Below are 12,242 nucleotides of genomic sequence, written 5' to 3'. Positions count from 1 at the left end.
TAGTCTTCACTGTCCAGTAATATTAAAAGATATCAAGAAGACCAGGAAAATCTTACAATATCCTATACTTTATATAGACATCAAACTCTCAGATATGTAAGCGCATAGTTACAGGGCATATGATTGTTTTAAAAGGAAAAATTGTAATTCTAATTGACAGCTAACATAGACTAATTGGGGCACATCAGTGCACTTCTCCCACAATCATCCTGACTTCACAAAAAATGAAATAATCTCTCATAATTGTCAGCTGACATGATACAACTATTTTGTTTGCATTGTTACGCAGATTGCCAATGGATTGCTTGCCTCTGGTCATGTCCAGTCAGCTTTTAGTAATCGGAAAAGCTTATCGGGTGGTGAAAAGTCCCCCAACAAATTTCCGCAATGAAAACAACTCCATCAATAAACCAGGAATCTACTCCAGAACACTCGAAATCAAGGTAGCAATGAGGACGACAATCTGTCAATTAGTTATCATGTTCAGTGTCAGCACAATATGATTTTGATTTAATTTTATGGGCCAAATCACGAAATGGGCCAAAGGCGTAGATAAAATGGGCGATAATGCTGGAAATGCTGATAGGAATACAAGTTAAACCTGCATTCCATATTTATCATAAAATCTATCATATAATATGGCATGATAGTAATGTGATATGAACTTTAATACTTGATTGGTATATGTTGCAAGCTATTACTATGTTTTCTTTTTAAACTGTAGTTATAGAACCACTGTACATATAGAATTTTTCTCTCAGTGCAGCGAGCGAAAGGGATAGAAAATGAGATATAGACGTAGCAGGGATATTCAGGGATCCTTTGTAGCACCGCAAACTGTGTCCAGCATTTTTGCGTGTTTATAAAAAATTAAAAATAAAAATCAGTGCCCAGTGTCCTCGTTGGCAAACCACGTGCCACGCCCCCTGCATACGCCCACACTGTCCACTCTGCATGCCACATGCCATCGCAGAGGCAACCACCGCCCTTCCCTCGTCCACCAGACCATGCCGAATTTTGATTAAAGTTGGCTTTTACACCGACGGCCATCATCCATTGTTGCCACTGCTGTTGGCCATTGTTATTCTTATTTCTGTTGTTTTGCTGCCACCGCTAAGGCAACGCATTTGGAATTCGAATTGGAATTTCAGTATAGTCACAAGTCCTTCGATGAATAACAAGTTCTACGAATATGTTATATTACGTAATATTTATGTGGTCAGAGAATATTAATTAAAAAAAAAAAACAGTATCTTAAACGTGAAAAATATTAAATATCTTACCTTTATTAAATATTTCTTAAAGATTGAGAATTAATTTAGGTAAAAATGTTATTAATTGATCTTGTATTAATTTGATGTTTCGAAAATGTGTACTTTTTAAATATATACCCATATACATATGCAGTGTATTTTGTTTAGTCTGCTTTAGTTCGCTTTCAGTTTTTCTTAAACTTTTTCTGTCTGGACTTTAGTTTCAGGTTCTGCGCTGCAATGTTTTTCGTACTTCCATTTGGTTTTATTGCATATTTGTATTTTGCATTGTTATTGGCCATGCCTGGTTATTTTTGTGTGTGGGAGGAGTTGAACGAGGGGGGACTCTCATTTGTTGTTGGCTTTCCCCTTCATTTTTCCCCATCAGCCGCACATGGTTGGAAAAATTCCATTTCCCAACTTATTCCCTTTTTCTCTTTTGCGGTTGTCCATTTGTTGTGCGACTCTGCCTTTGTTTAACTTGTATCTTTTTCAGTTTTTTTTTTTTTTAGGCACGGACGGATTGTGTTTTGCAGGCTTTTTCCAAACTATTTGTTTGCTACATGGGCATAAAATAATTTGCAAGTGATTTTCAGCATTAACGACAAGAATGGAGGCATTAAAAATGCAAAAAGCGTTGGCTCATTCATAATGCAAGGGCCAAATAAGAGAAAAGGGGTTAAAGGTGGTGCAACTGCAATCGCATGCATAATAGATAAACGTGTGGGCACGGGGGGCATGGAGCCTGGGTACCCAGCAAAGCCACTTTAATCAACTCTTCTGCGGTGCATTTCAAAGCAAACGTCAGCCAATCCGGGCGATTCCGGAAAAGCCCCCGAACAAAAGCCGTACAAAACCCAAACTGAGCTGTCAACGCTTCTCCAATCCAATCCTATCCAATCCACCAAACCCAGCACCCGACGTGTCTCCCCAACTTTCAGCCCGATTTGCCACCCAGTTCTCCTTCACTCCTTTTGGCACGATTACAAGCTTTGCGCTCGCTGTTTCTGCTGCATGCAAATCCCCTTTTGACACTTGACCGGTTGACCAGCGCAGGTCAAGCAATTTCCTCCCGCAAGTCACCACCCACCACCTACCGCCCATCAGCGAGCGTCCATGGGCCACTACCTCATTTCCTTGATGGCTTCGTGGGTGTCATAATTTGTAATCCTGCAGCGCAGCCTGTTTAATTTTCACACCTTTGTGCTCGTCGCTGCAGCAGCTCAACTCGAATTCCCGACACACGACCAACGGCGGATTAAGCGGCTCATCTGGACATTTGGCCAACTGGTCACTTGACAGCCCCGCACAGTGGAACACTTGACCCCAGCGAGGAAAATTAATAAGCTAAAGCGAACTCCAAACTTTGGTCATTACAGAAGTGCATTCGTTTGGAGATTAGCCAAAGGGTACATCAAAAGCTAAATGAAAAAGATTACTTTGAGATACAAGTTATGAACAGGGTTTTTAATCGATATCAAAGTGGTATTGAGATCCTGAGTAAATATCGTGCTATAGCTAACATTTAGTAAATTAACATTGCTCTTAAGTAAAATGTAATAAATAATGGTAGTTTACACCTGATTAGATACATTTAAAATGTATTGGAAAAATCTCTTACAACATGTTGTGCAAAATTATGCAATAAGTGAGACATTAGGACAAATGGAAAAAATCCATAATCATTCGCCGAACAAAAATCACACAATTCCTGCCCATCCGTTGCTTTATCAGCGCCCTAAGTTTATTTTTTTATGGATTTCATTACCGTTTATGACTGACGAGAAGAATCATTACTGCCGCGTATTTCTCCCACAGCTTTCGACGGATTTCGGTTTAGCAGGGTTAAGTAGATACATATGCATATCCACCAAATCGTTTAGCATGATAATCGAAATGGATTTGCCCCTCAAGTGCTTGCCCCTTGTCTCGAGTCTGTGTCTCTCTAATGCTGCATGCCCCGCCGCTCCCTTCTGCCCCCTCTCTGTCCTACGATTCAACGCCCGGTTTTGGCAATGCCTCAAACGACAAGCTGGCCTGCACTGAAAACAAATAGCATTATACTTGAAGTATTTTTGAAAATCTACCTTAGTCCATATACTTCAGTTTAATAGACAGGATAGATAATAAGTTCCTAATTACAACACATTTTTAAAATTATCATAAATTGATATGGTAGTTCAATTGTATTTGGTATACATTTTGAGATGGCTAATGGTTTCTTCCTCTGTAGAGATTCAAACAAATCTTCGATGACCGTCGAAGGCGTTGGCATCGCTGGTGGAGCGCGGGGAAGTGGCACTGGCACTGGCACTCCAGTTGGTGGATGAGGAGTCTGGGTCTTCGGCTGAGCCTGGCGCTCGCCATCATCAAGTTGGCGTGTTTATGGGCCAAGCGGCACAATTAACATGTCGCGGCTTTTAGCGTCTCTGGCAGCGGCAACAACTTCGGAGGCAGCTTGCACAAAATGACATATGAGGCGCATAATTGAAACTTCAAAGGAGCAGGGGCGGCGTTCGGGGCATAAATTAGGCGGCTGATCGCTCCGGAATGGCGATGTTGCTGAAGGTGAGGACTTCCATCCGCCGAGAACACGGGGTCGTCATCGTTTTGGTTCCATTAGCGACGTGTGGCGGCAGCGGGGAAGTTACACTGGCAGTGGCAGTGGAAGTGGCAACAGCAACTGAAACACCGGCCACATTAGCTACAGTAGCCCCCGTCCCGTTTGTCGCGCCGCGCCCTTCCATTAACACAACATATATCCGTATAGTTGCCGTAGTTGTTGCTACATGGAAATCAATAAAAATCTGCGTGTGCGGTGATCTAGCATTCCAAATGGGAACTGCCAAGATCCACACAGAGCGAAAAGTAGCTGGCTAACTTGCAGCGAAAGATCATAGAAATTCAAGGCACATACACTAGTACTAAAATAAAATATATAAATTATAGAAGGAATTTCTTTATTTTCTATATATAAGTATTAACTTTCAATGGCATGCATAATTTAGGTGAACTATCATTATTTTCGCCCAGTGTGCCCCTCAAGTTCAAGGGGAGACCGCCAGTGACAGGGACGGCAACTGTCGCAGAGGGAGATGAAAAATGTTGTCTCATTGTCGGCATTTCTGTTTTCCCGCCGATTTCCATATTTTACGCCATAAATTAAGCACTTGAGGAGCCCGAACGCCGAACCACTTAAACGGCCAAAGAAAATTCTCAATTGTTGCAGCGAAGATAAGGAAATTGAACGTTTTGTCTGGGCTAAAATTCCGAACCGGAAGAGTCAAATCCGAAGATACTTGGCTGCGTGTGGGAAAAAAGAAAATCAGAGAAAAGCAGAGAAAAGCCCGCAAAGGGCAAACGAACACGCAACAAATCTGCCGTTTACTTACCAGCACTCGCCGCACTTTCCACCCGAAAAAAAACCCATATGTGGAGACACCTTCGACCGCCAAGTCCAAGTCCAAGTCGAGCTCCAGCCCCAGTTCCATCCGACGGAAAATTTTCCGTTCGAGTCTTCCCGGCAGACACTTTGCTGCAGCTTAAGCACTGCCAGACACGCCAATGGCAACCAAAGTCAATAGCCAGACAAATGAAAAGCTCTGCTCGAGAGCGAAAAACTGTGAGAACCGAATGTTGGGGCCAGGCTTCAGGGAAAGTTCTAAATAATGCAGAGCAGGCTAGACAGAAGATTGAGATACTCTTTTAGGGAAGGAAAACCAAGAAAACTTAGAATGCAAATGATTGGCAAACAAGAAAAGAACTAAATTATTGGATAAAAGATATATGTAGTTATATAAGAAATAGTTATCCCAACAAAAATATGTGGATATTATAAAAGAACTTAAAAGCTCATAAATTAACATGTAATAATAAAAAAAAATTAGTTTGTAAAAATCCAAATACAAACTAGTACAAGAACCCAGTATTGGTTGAGCTTCCCTTTAAAGAGGTAGAGCATAAAACGGTTGATTCCGCACGAACAAGCATCTTGGCCGGGTTCAGGCCCGTTCTCCGCCCAATTCGACTCATCTTGGCCAAAGGAGCCAGCGGGAAAGCTAAAGGCAGGAAGGATGGAAGAAGCGGGAGGAGCGGGAGGAAGCCCCAGCGAAGCGTAAACATTTTACACTTTTGTGTGCAATGAAAGCGACGCCATCTTGATGTGGATGTGAATGAGGATGTGGACGCGGGGGAATTCGTCGGCGAAACGGGTTCGCAGTCGCCAAAAGGACTATAAAATCATTTGAGCGATGCCCCACACACCGAAAGCAGGCTTCTTCTTTTGAGCAGCCTTTCACTTTCTTATCGCGCCTGCTGCAATTTGTCATAAATTCAGCAAGTTATAGGCTAGCTCGTAAAGTGCATGAAAAATGCGACAAAATTGCAGCAAAAAGTAAGTAAAACACACTGCACCCGGAAAAGGGGGGAGGGGCAGACGGAATGGGATGGGATTCGTTTGCTGCTTAGATGGCAACTAAGTGTGGTTCCTGGTGGTTCCTGGCGGTTTCTCTGCATCCTTGCCAACCCGTAAGCCAAAATGCAAATGTAAAGCAACACCTCGTACCTCTTCCACCACGCCCACCACGCAAAACATTTGCATTAATCATGTTTGCATTGCATTATGCAGCAGCATACAGTAGCAGATGGGCGGCGGCCTAGAGGGGCGTGGCCGGGCTTAAAGCCCGTCAGCACACACTCCAAATATGCGCTGGGTTTTGGTTTGGTCTGCTTTTCCATGCGAAGGACAGAAACTCATGCATAAATATTTTTTTGCATAAACAAAAGTGTTGAAAATGCAATTTGCCCCGTTTGTGGGCAAAAGTGGGCGTGGCCGTAGGAATATTCTGCGGCATGATGCTTAGTGTGAGGTCAACACCCACAATAAAAACACAGAAAAAGAAAATAAATGTGTGCGGGTATGATCCCGAAACAAGAAAGCTACAAATATGCGGTTAGTAGAATATTTCATGAAGCTTACACTTGGGTGGGATCTACACTGAAAACTACTTCAAAAAGGTGGCACTGATTGTGGAATTTGTAAAAGTAATTCACCGCTATTGGCTAATAATTCATAGTTTCTGCATACAAAATAAGCCAGCATAAAAGTTTATCTTTAATAACAATTAAAAGAACAATCAAATGTTTCAGTTCCAAAAAGAAAAGGAACCAATTTCAAGCAACCAACTAAATCCAAACTGTATACATAATTTCATATTTTCTGCAAGCCACAATTATTTCGCCACTGTTTATTCCCCATGGAAAAATAAAAAGTCCCATCCCCCAAAAAGGAAAACAGAGCTTTTTCGTTGAACTCTTAGCTTCTGCCCGTGGACATTGTCTCGGGGCCAGAAGAAAAACGACGCGGCCTATGCGGCGTATGCGTATGTTTCGAGTCCACATTATGTATACGCACGGTGGCACCATCCTCCTGGGACGCAGGGATATGCTGATGGCCGAGGGGAAGCAGACACATTTATATGGCAAACTGTTTTTAATGCTTTTAATGCGCCAAAGTGTTGTTTCATTTTCATTATTTGCACAAGCTGCCACACATTTAAATGCCAGTCCTCCCCTCTGGCTGGCTGCCTGCTTGTGTGTGTGCAGCTGTTGAGCTATAATCATAATTTCATAAAGCACATTTTCACAAAAGCTTTCAGCACCCTAAACTGCATTGTAATTACAACGAAAGCGCTGGCATGCGAAGCGCGGGGTTTGGACATCGCAGGGGTGTTGCACAAGGGGCGGGAGGGGCTGATGTGCACTACCACCACAAAGGATGAAAGGATCCGCCGTACGTCGCGCATTTTTTTGCTGCGGCAACGCCAAGGAGCGCAAGGATACCGGTATCCAACATGCTGGAGCGCAAGCTGGGTTGCCAGCCCAGCTTTAGTCGCCCTCTCATATCCAATTCTTGAAAACTAATGCTCTGTTTTCTAAATTCTTTTCTAATCGGGAAACTCTCCAAACACTCCCATATTTATTTGCGTATAATAATAATATAACTATGAAAACATTTTGTGAGCTTATTAAGATGAATTTAAAATTCTCTTTAGATTGCTAAAATTCCTCGAAGTTTTCCGCTTTTTCCCTACAAAACCTGGCAATCCTGTATTGCTGGAATAAGAGGGGAATGCAAGTAAGTTGGGCGGTGGGGGGATAGGGTTGACAACTTCACTTGTTACACTCGTTGTTGTTGCTGTCCGGACCCCGATCCGCGCTTCCCCATCCTGGCCCCCTTGCATCCTTCCCCCTCGCCCAACTGTGTGTTGCGTGTTGATTTCAACGCATAAATATTTCAAAAGGTTCAAACAAAATGGCGTCGACGCGCAATAAATACCAGAGCTATGCATGTGTGCTTGTGCGAGAGAGCGAAACTGCGCCTGTGTGTGTGTGTGTGTGTGTGTGTGTGCGAAAATGTAACCCTTTCTGGCCGTGTAATAAAAGTGAATTTATGCAATATTTCTGCGCCTTTGTGCAAATGGCATTTGTAATTCCTCGAACAACAAACAGCAACCAACGACGAAAGTGTCCTCTGCAGGCGTGTTTGTTATGCTAATGGTCTACCAACAAGGCATTATGCCCGATCCAATCGAGTGCCATCGCAGGAAACACGAATTTTCGCGCTGAATCTATTAAATATAAATTAAAACATTTGCCCAAAAATATTCATCAAGAGCGTTTCACCGAAGTTTGGAAAATTTGTTCCTGCTTTCGGCGATACAAGAATTGACAAATGGGCTAGCCATTAAAATTATTTATTAATCACAATTTTTTTTGGATAAAATGGAAACATTTTTTAATGCCTACTTTTAAAGTGTGGATTGTGTAAAATAGCATTCCAAGGGATTTTATTATAAAGTATTGAATTTACTCACTCATTTAAAAAGATGTAACATAATAGATAATTTACATAATAGTCGAGTTCCTCGACTATCAGATACCCGTTACTCAGGCAGTGAGTTATATCGGCAAAAGTTTATAAGACCAATAAACTTTTTTTTTTTTATTTTAGGAAGTTTCTAATTATGAGGGTTTGTCAGCTTTGGGCTCTTTTCAAAGCAAGCCAATGCACCTCGAACAATTTTTTCCCTAAGCGAAGGATCAATTTCTTCATTCACGTACTTAGGTTCCGTAGTGTGTACACTCAGAAAAATGAATACCGAAAATCGCCTTAAAAAATTATCCCCAGAAAAACTTACAAAATTAATGTGCTTTAGTTTTTTAACTTGAGGATAATGATCATGGTCTTATTTTCAGTCGTTTTAGTAAATTGAACAATTATTTTTATGAGTGTGTCAACTAAATCTTATTTATTCGGACCATCCACACCTGGACACCTCCACAACCCAAACTCTTGGACTTTCTGCGAAGAATTATTGCAACACTTGTTCCCTGTCACCACAAATGTTTGTCGAAGGGTTAAGGTGGCCTGGCACCAACACCTGGGTACCAGCCAAAGAACCAGCCGAAGCTAAAATGCTGGTGAATTTTCGTGCCAGTTCCAACTTGCAGAGCCAGGGGAAAAATGGCAATGGAAAAATAAATATCAAAAACAGAACAATAGAGGCGGGAAAACAGCTCTCCATCGCCTCGGGAGGTTCGCATACGTTTAAAATATGGGAAAGTGTGGAAAGGGAGGTGATTTTCACTAGCTTAAGAAGGCAAAAGGCAAAAAGGCCTACAAATGTCATTCAAGCGCTTGGTTGCACATAATAGGAAAGGAACCAGAAATGGTACACTGAGAGAAATATATCGAGAAGTATGACTGAAGACTTCAAAATAAGAACTCATATAAAGATAATGTTTTATTTTAGTTTAATGAAGATAATAGAAATTTAAACATTTTTTTTTTTGATCTGAGTCTGGTTTTGTTCAATGCATTACTTGGATGGTTAGGAGATGTTGGCCTCCTCAAGTGCCAATGGTTTTCCGCTTTTGGCCGAAACGGAAATCCATTAGGTTTACCCCATTGTGTCCCGCTTTTCAGCCTCTCAAGCGCTGCAGTTTGCAATTGCGGGAGAAGATTTCCGTTTGACATGGCACAGGCCGCCTTAACCCATTGTGTGCCAACTGCTTAACACTCTTCCCTTCACAATCTCGAAAACGTTTTGCATACATTTCGATTTGGGTCGAATCGCAGGTTTATGCGTTTTGATTAGCATAAATCAAAGTTAGTCGGAGGTAGCCATGACTTAGGCACGTCTCCATCGGTCGAAAATCACCGCATCTATATCTACTTCGCTTGTAAAACACACAGAGGAACTGCTTTGGAAACACCTTTCTCTTGGCAAAAACAAACATGTACATACATACCATACATGCATATTCAAATACGAAACCAGAAATCCGAGACGCGACAAAGCGAGCCTGATGAAAACATTAACATTATACCCGAGATTTTTTATAGCTACTTCAATTTTTGATGGTTGCGCAAGACCGAGATGCCTTCATGCAAAATTGGGTGTTATGATTACTTTGCGCTACAAGAGCAACAAATATAAATATTTATTTCGCTTTTAACACAGCAATAAACTAAACTTATCCAAATATTTGCTTTATGCTCTTGATGTACGTAATAAATGAAACAAAAAAGTAATGAATATATCTAATAGAGAATATAAATGGAAACATGAGCCTATTGAAGATTGAATAAATTAGAAAATGTTGACAGTAAACCTTGGCGAAAAAAGAGAATTAAATCGTCTTCGTTTTCGGAAGCCCTTTTCCCTGATTTGGGTGTTCCTTGTGACAAATAAGAATGCGCATGCGAGTGTACCATAAAATTCGTTAAGTATTCGCCGCGACAGACAAGAGACAATCGTAAAAACAAAAACCCAAAAACACAAAAAGAAGCCTAACACAGCGCACAAATCGTTAATGACGAAGTATTTGTGTTGTTTTTTAATTGCCCGTTTGGTGGCTTGACAGCCAACTGGGAAGTTGATGAATTCGCGACGCCCGCATCGGTCAACAACATTTACATTTGGCCAGGTGGACAGGCGGAGTGAGGAGGGGTTAGGTGGGCAAATACCCGCTGGAGTCACCTGTTTTCTTTTCTTTCTTTCTTTTTTTTGTGGGCAGGAAATGCAGCGCGGCTCGTCAGTGTCAGTGTCAAAAGTCGGACATCGGACGACTGAGGCATTACAGAAATATCTTGATAACTCAATCTCCGAATCTTAAAAGGGGGGAGGATACTGCGGAAAACGCCAGCGTCATGGAAGTCAGCCTGTCAGTCAGCTCAGATCCCAGCGGATCATGACTTCGCAGTTCAATGGAGCAGGAGCGGTGGAAATATTGCCACAAAGCCGTGGCCACAAATTGGCTTGATCGGTGCCGGCTTGAAGTCAATTTGCGACGGCTTAGGCCCACGGATCGTTCGATCGATCGATCGATTGGCATCAGTCTGACTCTCATCTGACTGAAAATCGGAAAACTGACTTGCCGACTGACGGACTAAATCTGCCGAGCAAGTACTAAGTACCTGGGGATGAGGGACAAACGAGCCGCGAAAGTGCTCCACAAAACATATGGCACACAATTATCCAACTGACAGTGACGATGTGTTAAGAAATGCCAAAATACAAGCGAGTTTTCGAGGTTGAGAACTAGGTGATACTGTGGAAATGTTGTTTAGTACTTTAAGTAAAGTAAAGTAAATGTTCGATTAACCTTTATATAACTAATAACTAACTAGTTTCAGAAACAATTAAATATGTAGAAACCAATGCGGCTCACATTGAAGCCTCCGAAAACCGCGAGATGCAATACACCCGCTTGATACCCTTTCTCCTACAAAAACAAACACCGAATAATGGAATATGAAAATGATGAAGGAAGTTAATGGAAAATCTGTGGCACCCAAAGGCCAGGGCCACGGACTGGAAGCGGCAGCCGTGGATGCAGCAGCAGCGGATCCCAGGGAACCAGAGGCGGCACATGGCGCCCCCTGTGCGGCATTTATCATGGGGCCTCCGGAGCACTATATTTAGACGACGGGCTAATGGATGCAGCAGGGAAAAATAGAGGCAGATAGGTACAATGGGTGAGGGAGCGGGTGGCAGGCAGATCCGATCCGAAGCGAACCGAACCGGCACAGGCCACACTTTCAAATTCATATTTATTGTCTAGGCTGCGGACTGAGTGCATTTTTATATATGGCAGTCCATTTGCCGCCGACTCTCCCACCAGCTCCCAAAAACCAAAATAAACAATAATTGAACATGCACGCAAAGAAATTAATGAGTTTCATTAGCCACCTACTTATTGAAAAACTTAATAGGATGTATATAAATGTCATAAGAATTCAGGAACTGAATCAATTCCTCAGAATATGAACTCATTGAAAATATGTGCTTCGAGAGTGCACTTAAATTTCTTTGCGTGTATGAGCGGAAAGGAAATCGCATTGTAGTGCACAATCAGGGGGATACAAGGAGCCGTGTAGGCCGTGAAATGCGTGGCATTTTAAAAGGTTCCACATTTTGGGGGTCAAAAAGTCGGGGGCTAATTGCATTGATTAGCTGACGGAGCGTTTTGCCGCGCATCAAAGTCGCCTTCGCGGCCAGGAGAAATGATGGGGCAACGGTGGGTTAAGGCGGGGTACTGAGGCAAGTCAGCTGTCACTCAAGTGGCGACATGTTTACTTGGTTGGCAGTCAAAAACGGAAAAAATAAAAAACCCTTGTTGCCCCTTTGAAGCCACAAAACCAAAGCCAAAAAAAAAAAAAAAAAAAAAAAACGAGAAACGAGAAAAAATCCATAGAAAGAAAGAAGAAACCAAGCCGAAAAATACGGAAACGTTTGAGCCATGCCGCAAATGAAAGGAAAACATTTTGTTGTTTGCATTCATATTTCAATATTTTCCTCTCATGGTTATTGGGTGGTGTGAGATGTTATTAGAAGATGCTTGAATTCCAATCTACCGAGCGATCGATCGGTGGAGTAAAAAGAGCGGTGATCAAAGGTGAGCGACTCCGGAGGGTCGACGGTC

At 42.2% G+C, this 12,242-nt stretch overlaps 2 long non-coding RNA genes across 2 annotated transcripts, besides 1 other annotated feature; one reads left to right on the top strand and one right to left on the bottom strand.

Annotated features, from left to right (window-relative positions):
- Positions 1–4,274: 4,274 nt before the first annotated feature.
- On the bottom strand, positions 4,275–4,898 carry lncRNA:CR44738 (long non-coding RNA:CR44738). Its single transcript, NR_124373.1, has 2 exons — positions 4,646–4,898; positions 4,275–4,556 (listed from the first exon to the last, which is right to left on the bottom strand). It is a non-coding gene; the product is annotated as a long non-coding RNA:CR44738 (long non-coding RNA).
- Positions 4,899–8,166: 3,268 nt separating this feature from the next.
- Positions 8,167–8,211: a mobile genetic element.
- Positions 8,212–10,527: 2,316 nt separating this feature from the next.
- Positions 10,528–11,458, top strand: lncRNA:CR44739 (long non-coding RNA:CR44739). Its single transcript, NR_124372.1, has one exon. It is a non-coding gene; the product is annotated as a long non-coding RNA:CR44739 (long non-coding RNA).
- Positions 11,459–12,242: the final 784 nt, after the last annotated feature.

This window comes from Drosophila melanogaster, chromosome 2L, assembly GCF_000001215.4.
Source record: "Drosophila melanogaster chromosome 2L".
In the NCBI taxonomy this organism is placed as follows: domain Eukaryota; kingdom Metazoa; phylum Arthropoda; class Insecta; order Diptera; family Drosophilidae; genus Drosophila; species Drosophila melanogaster.
Note: the sequence above shows the minus strand (reverse complement) of the source record. Positions and strands in the feature narration are given on the sequence as shown.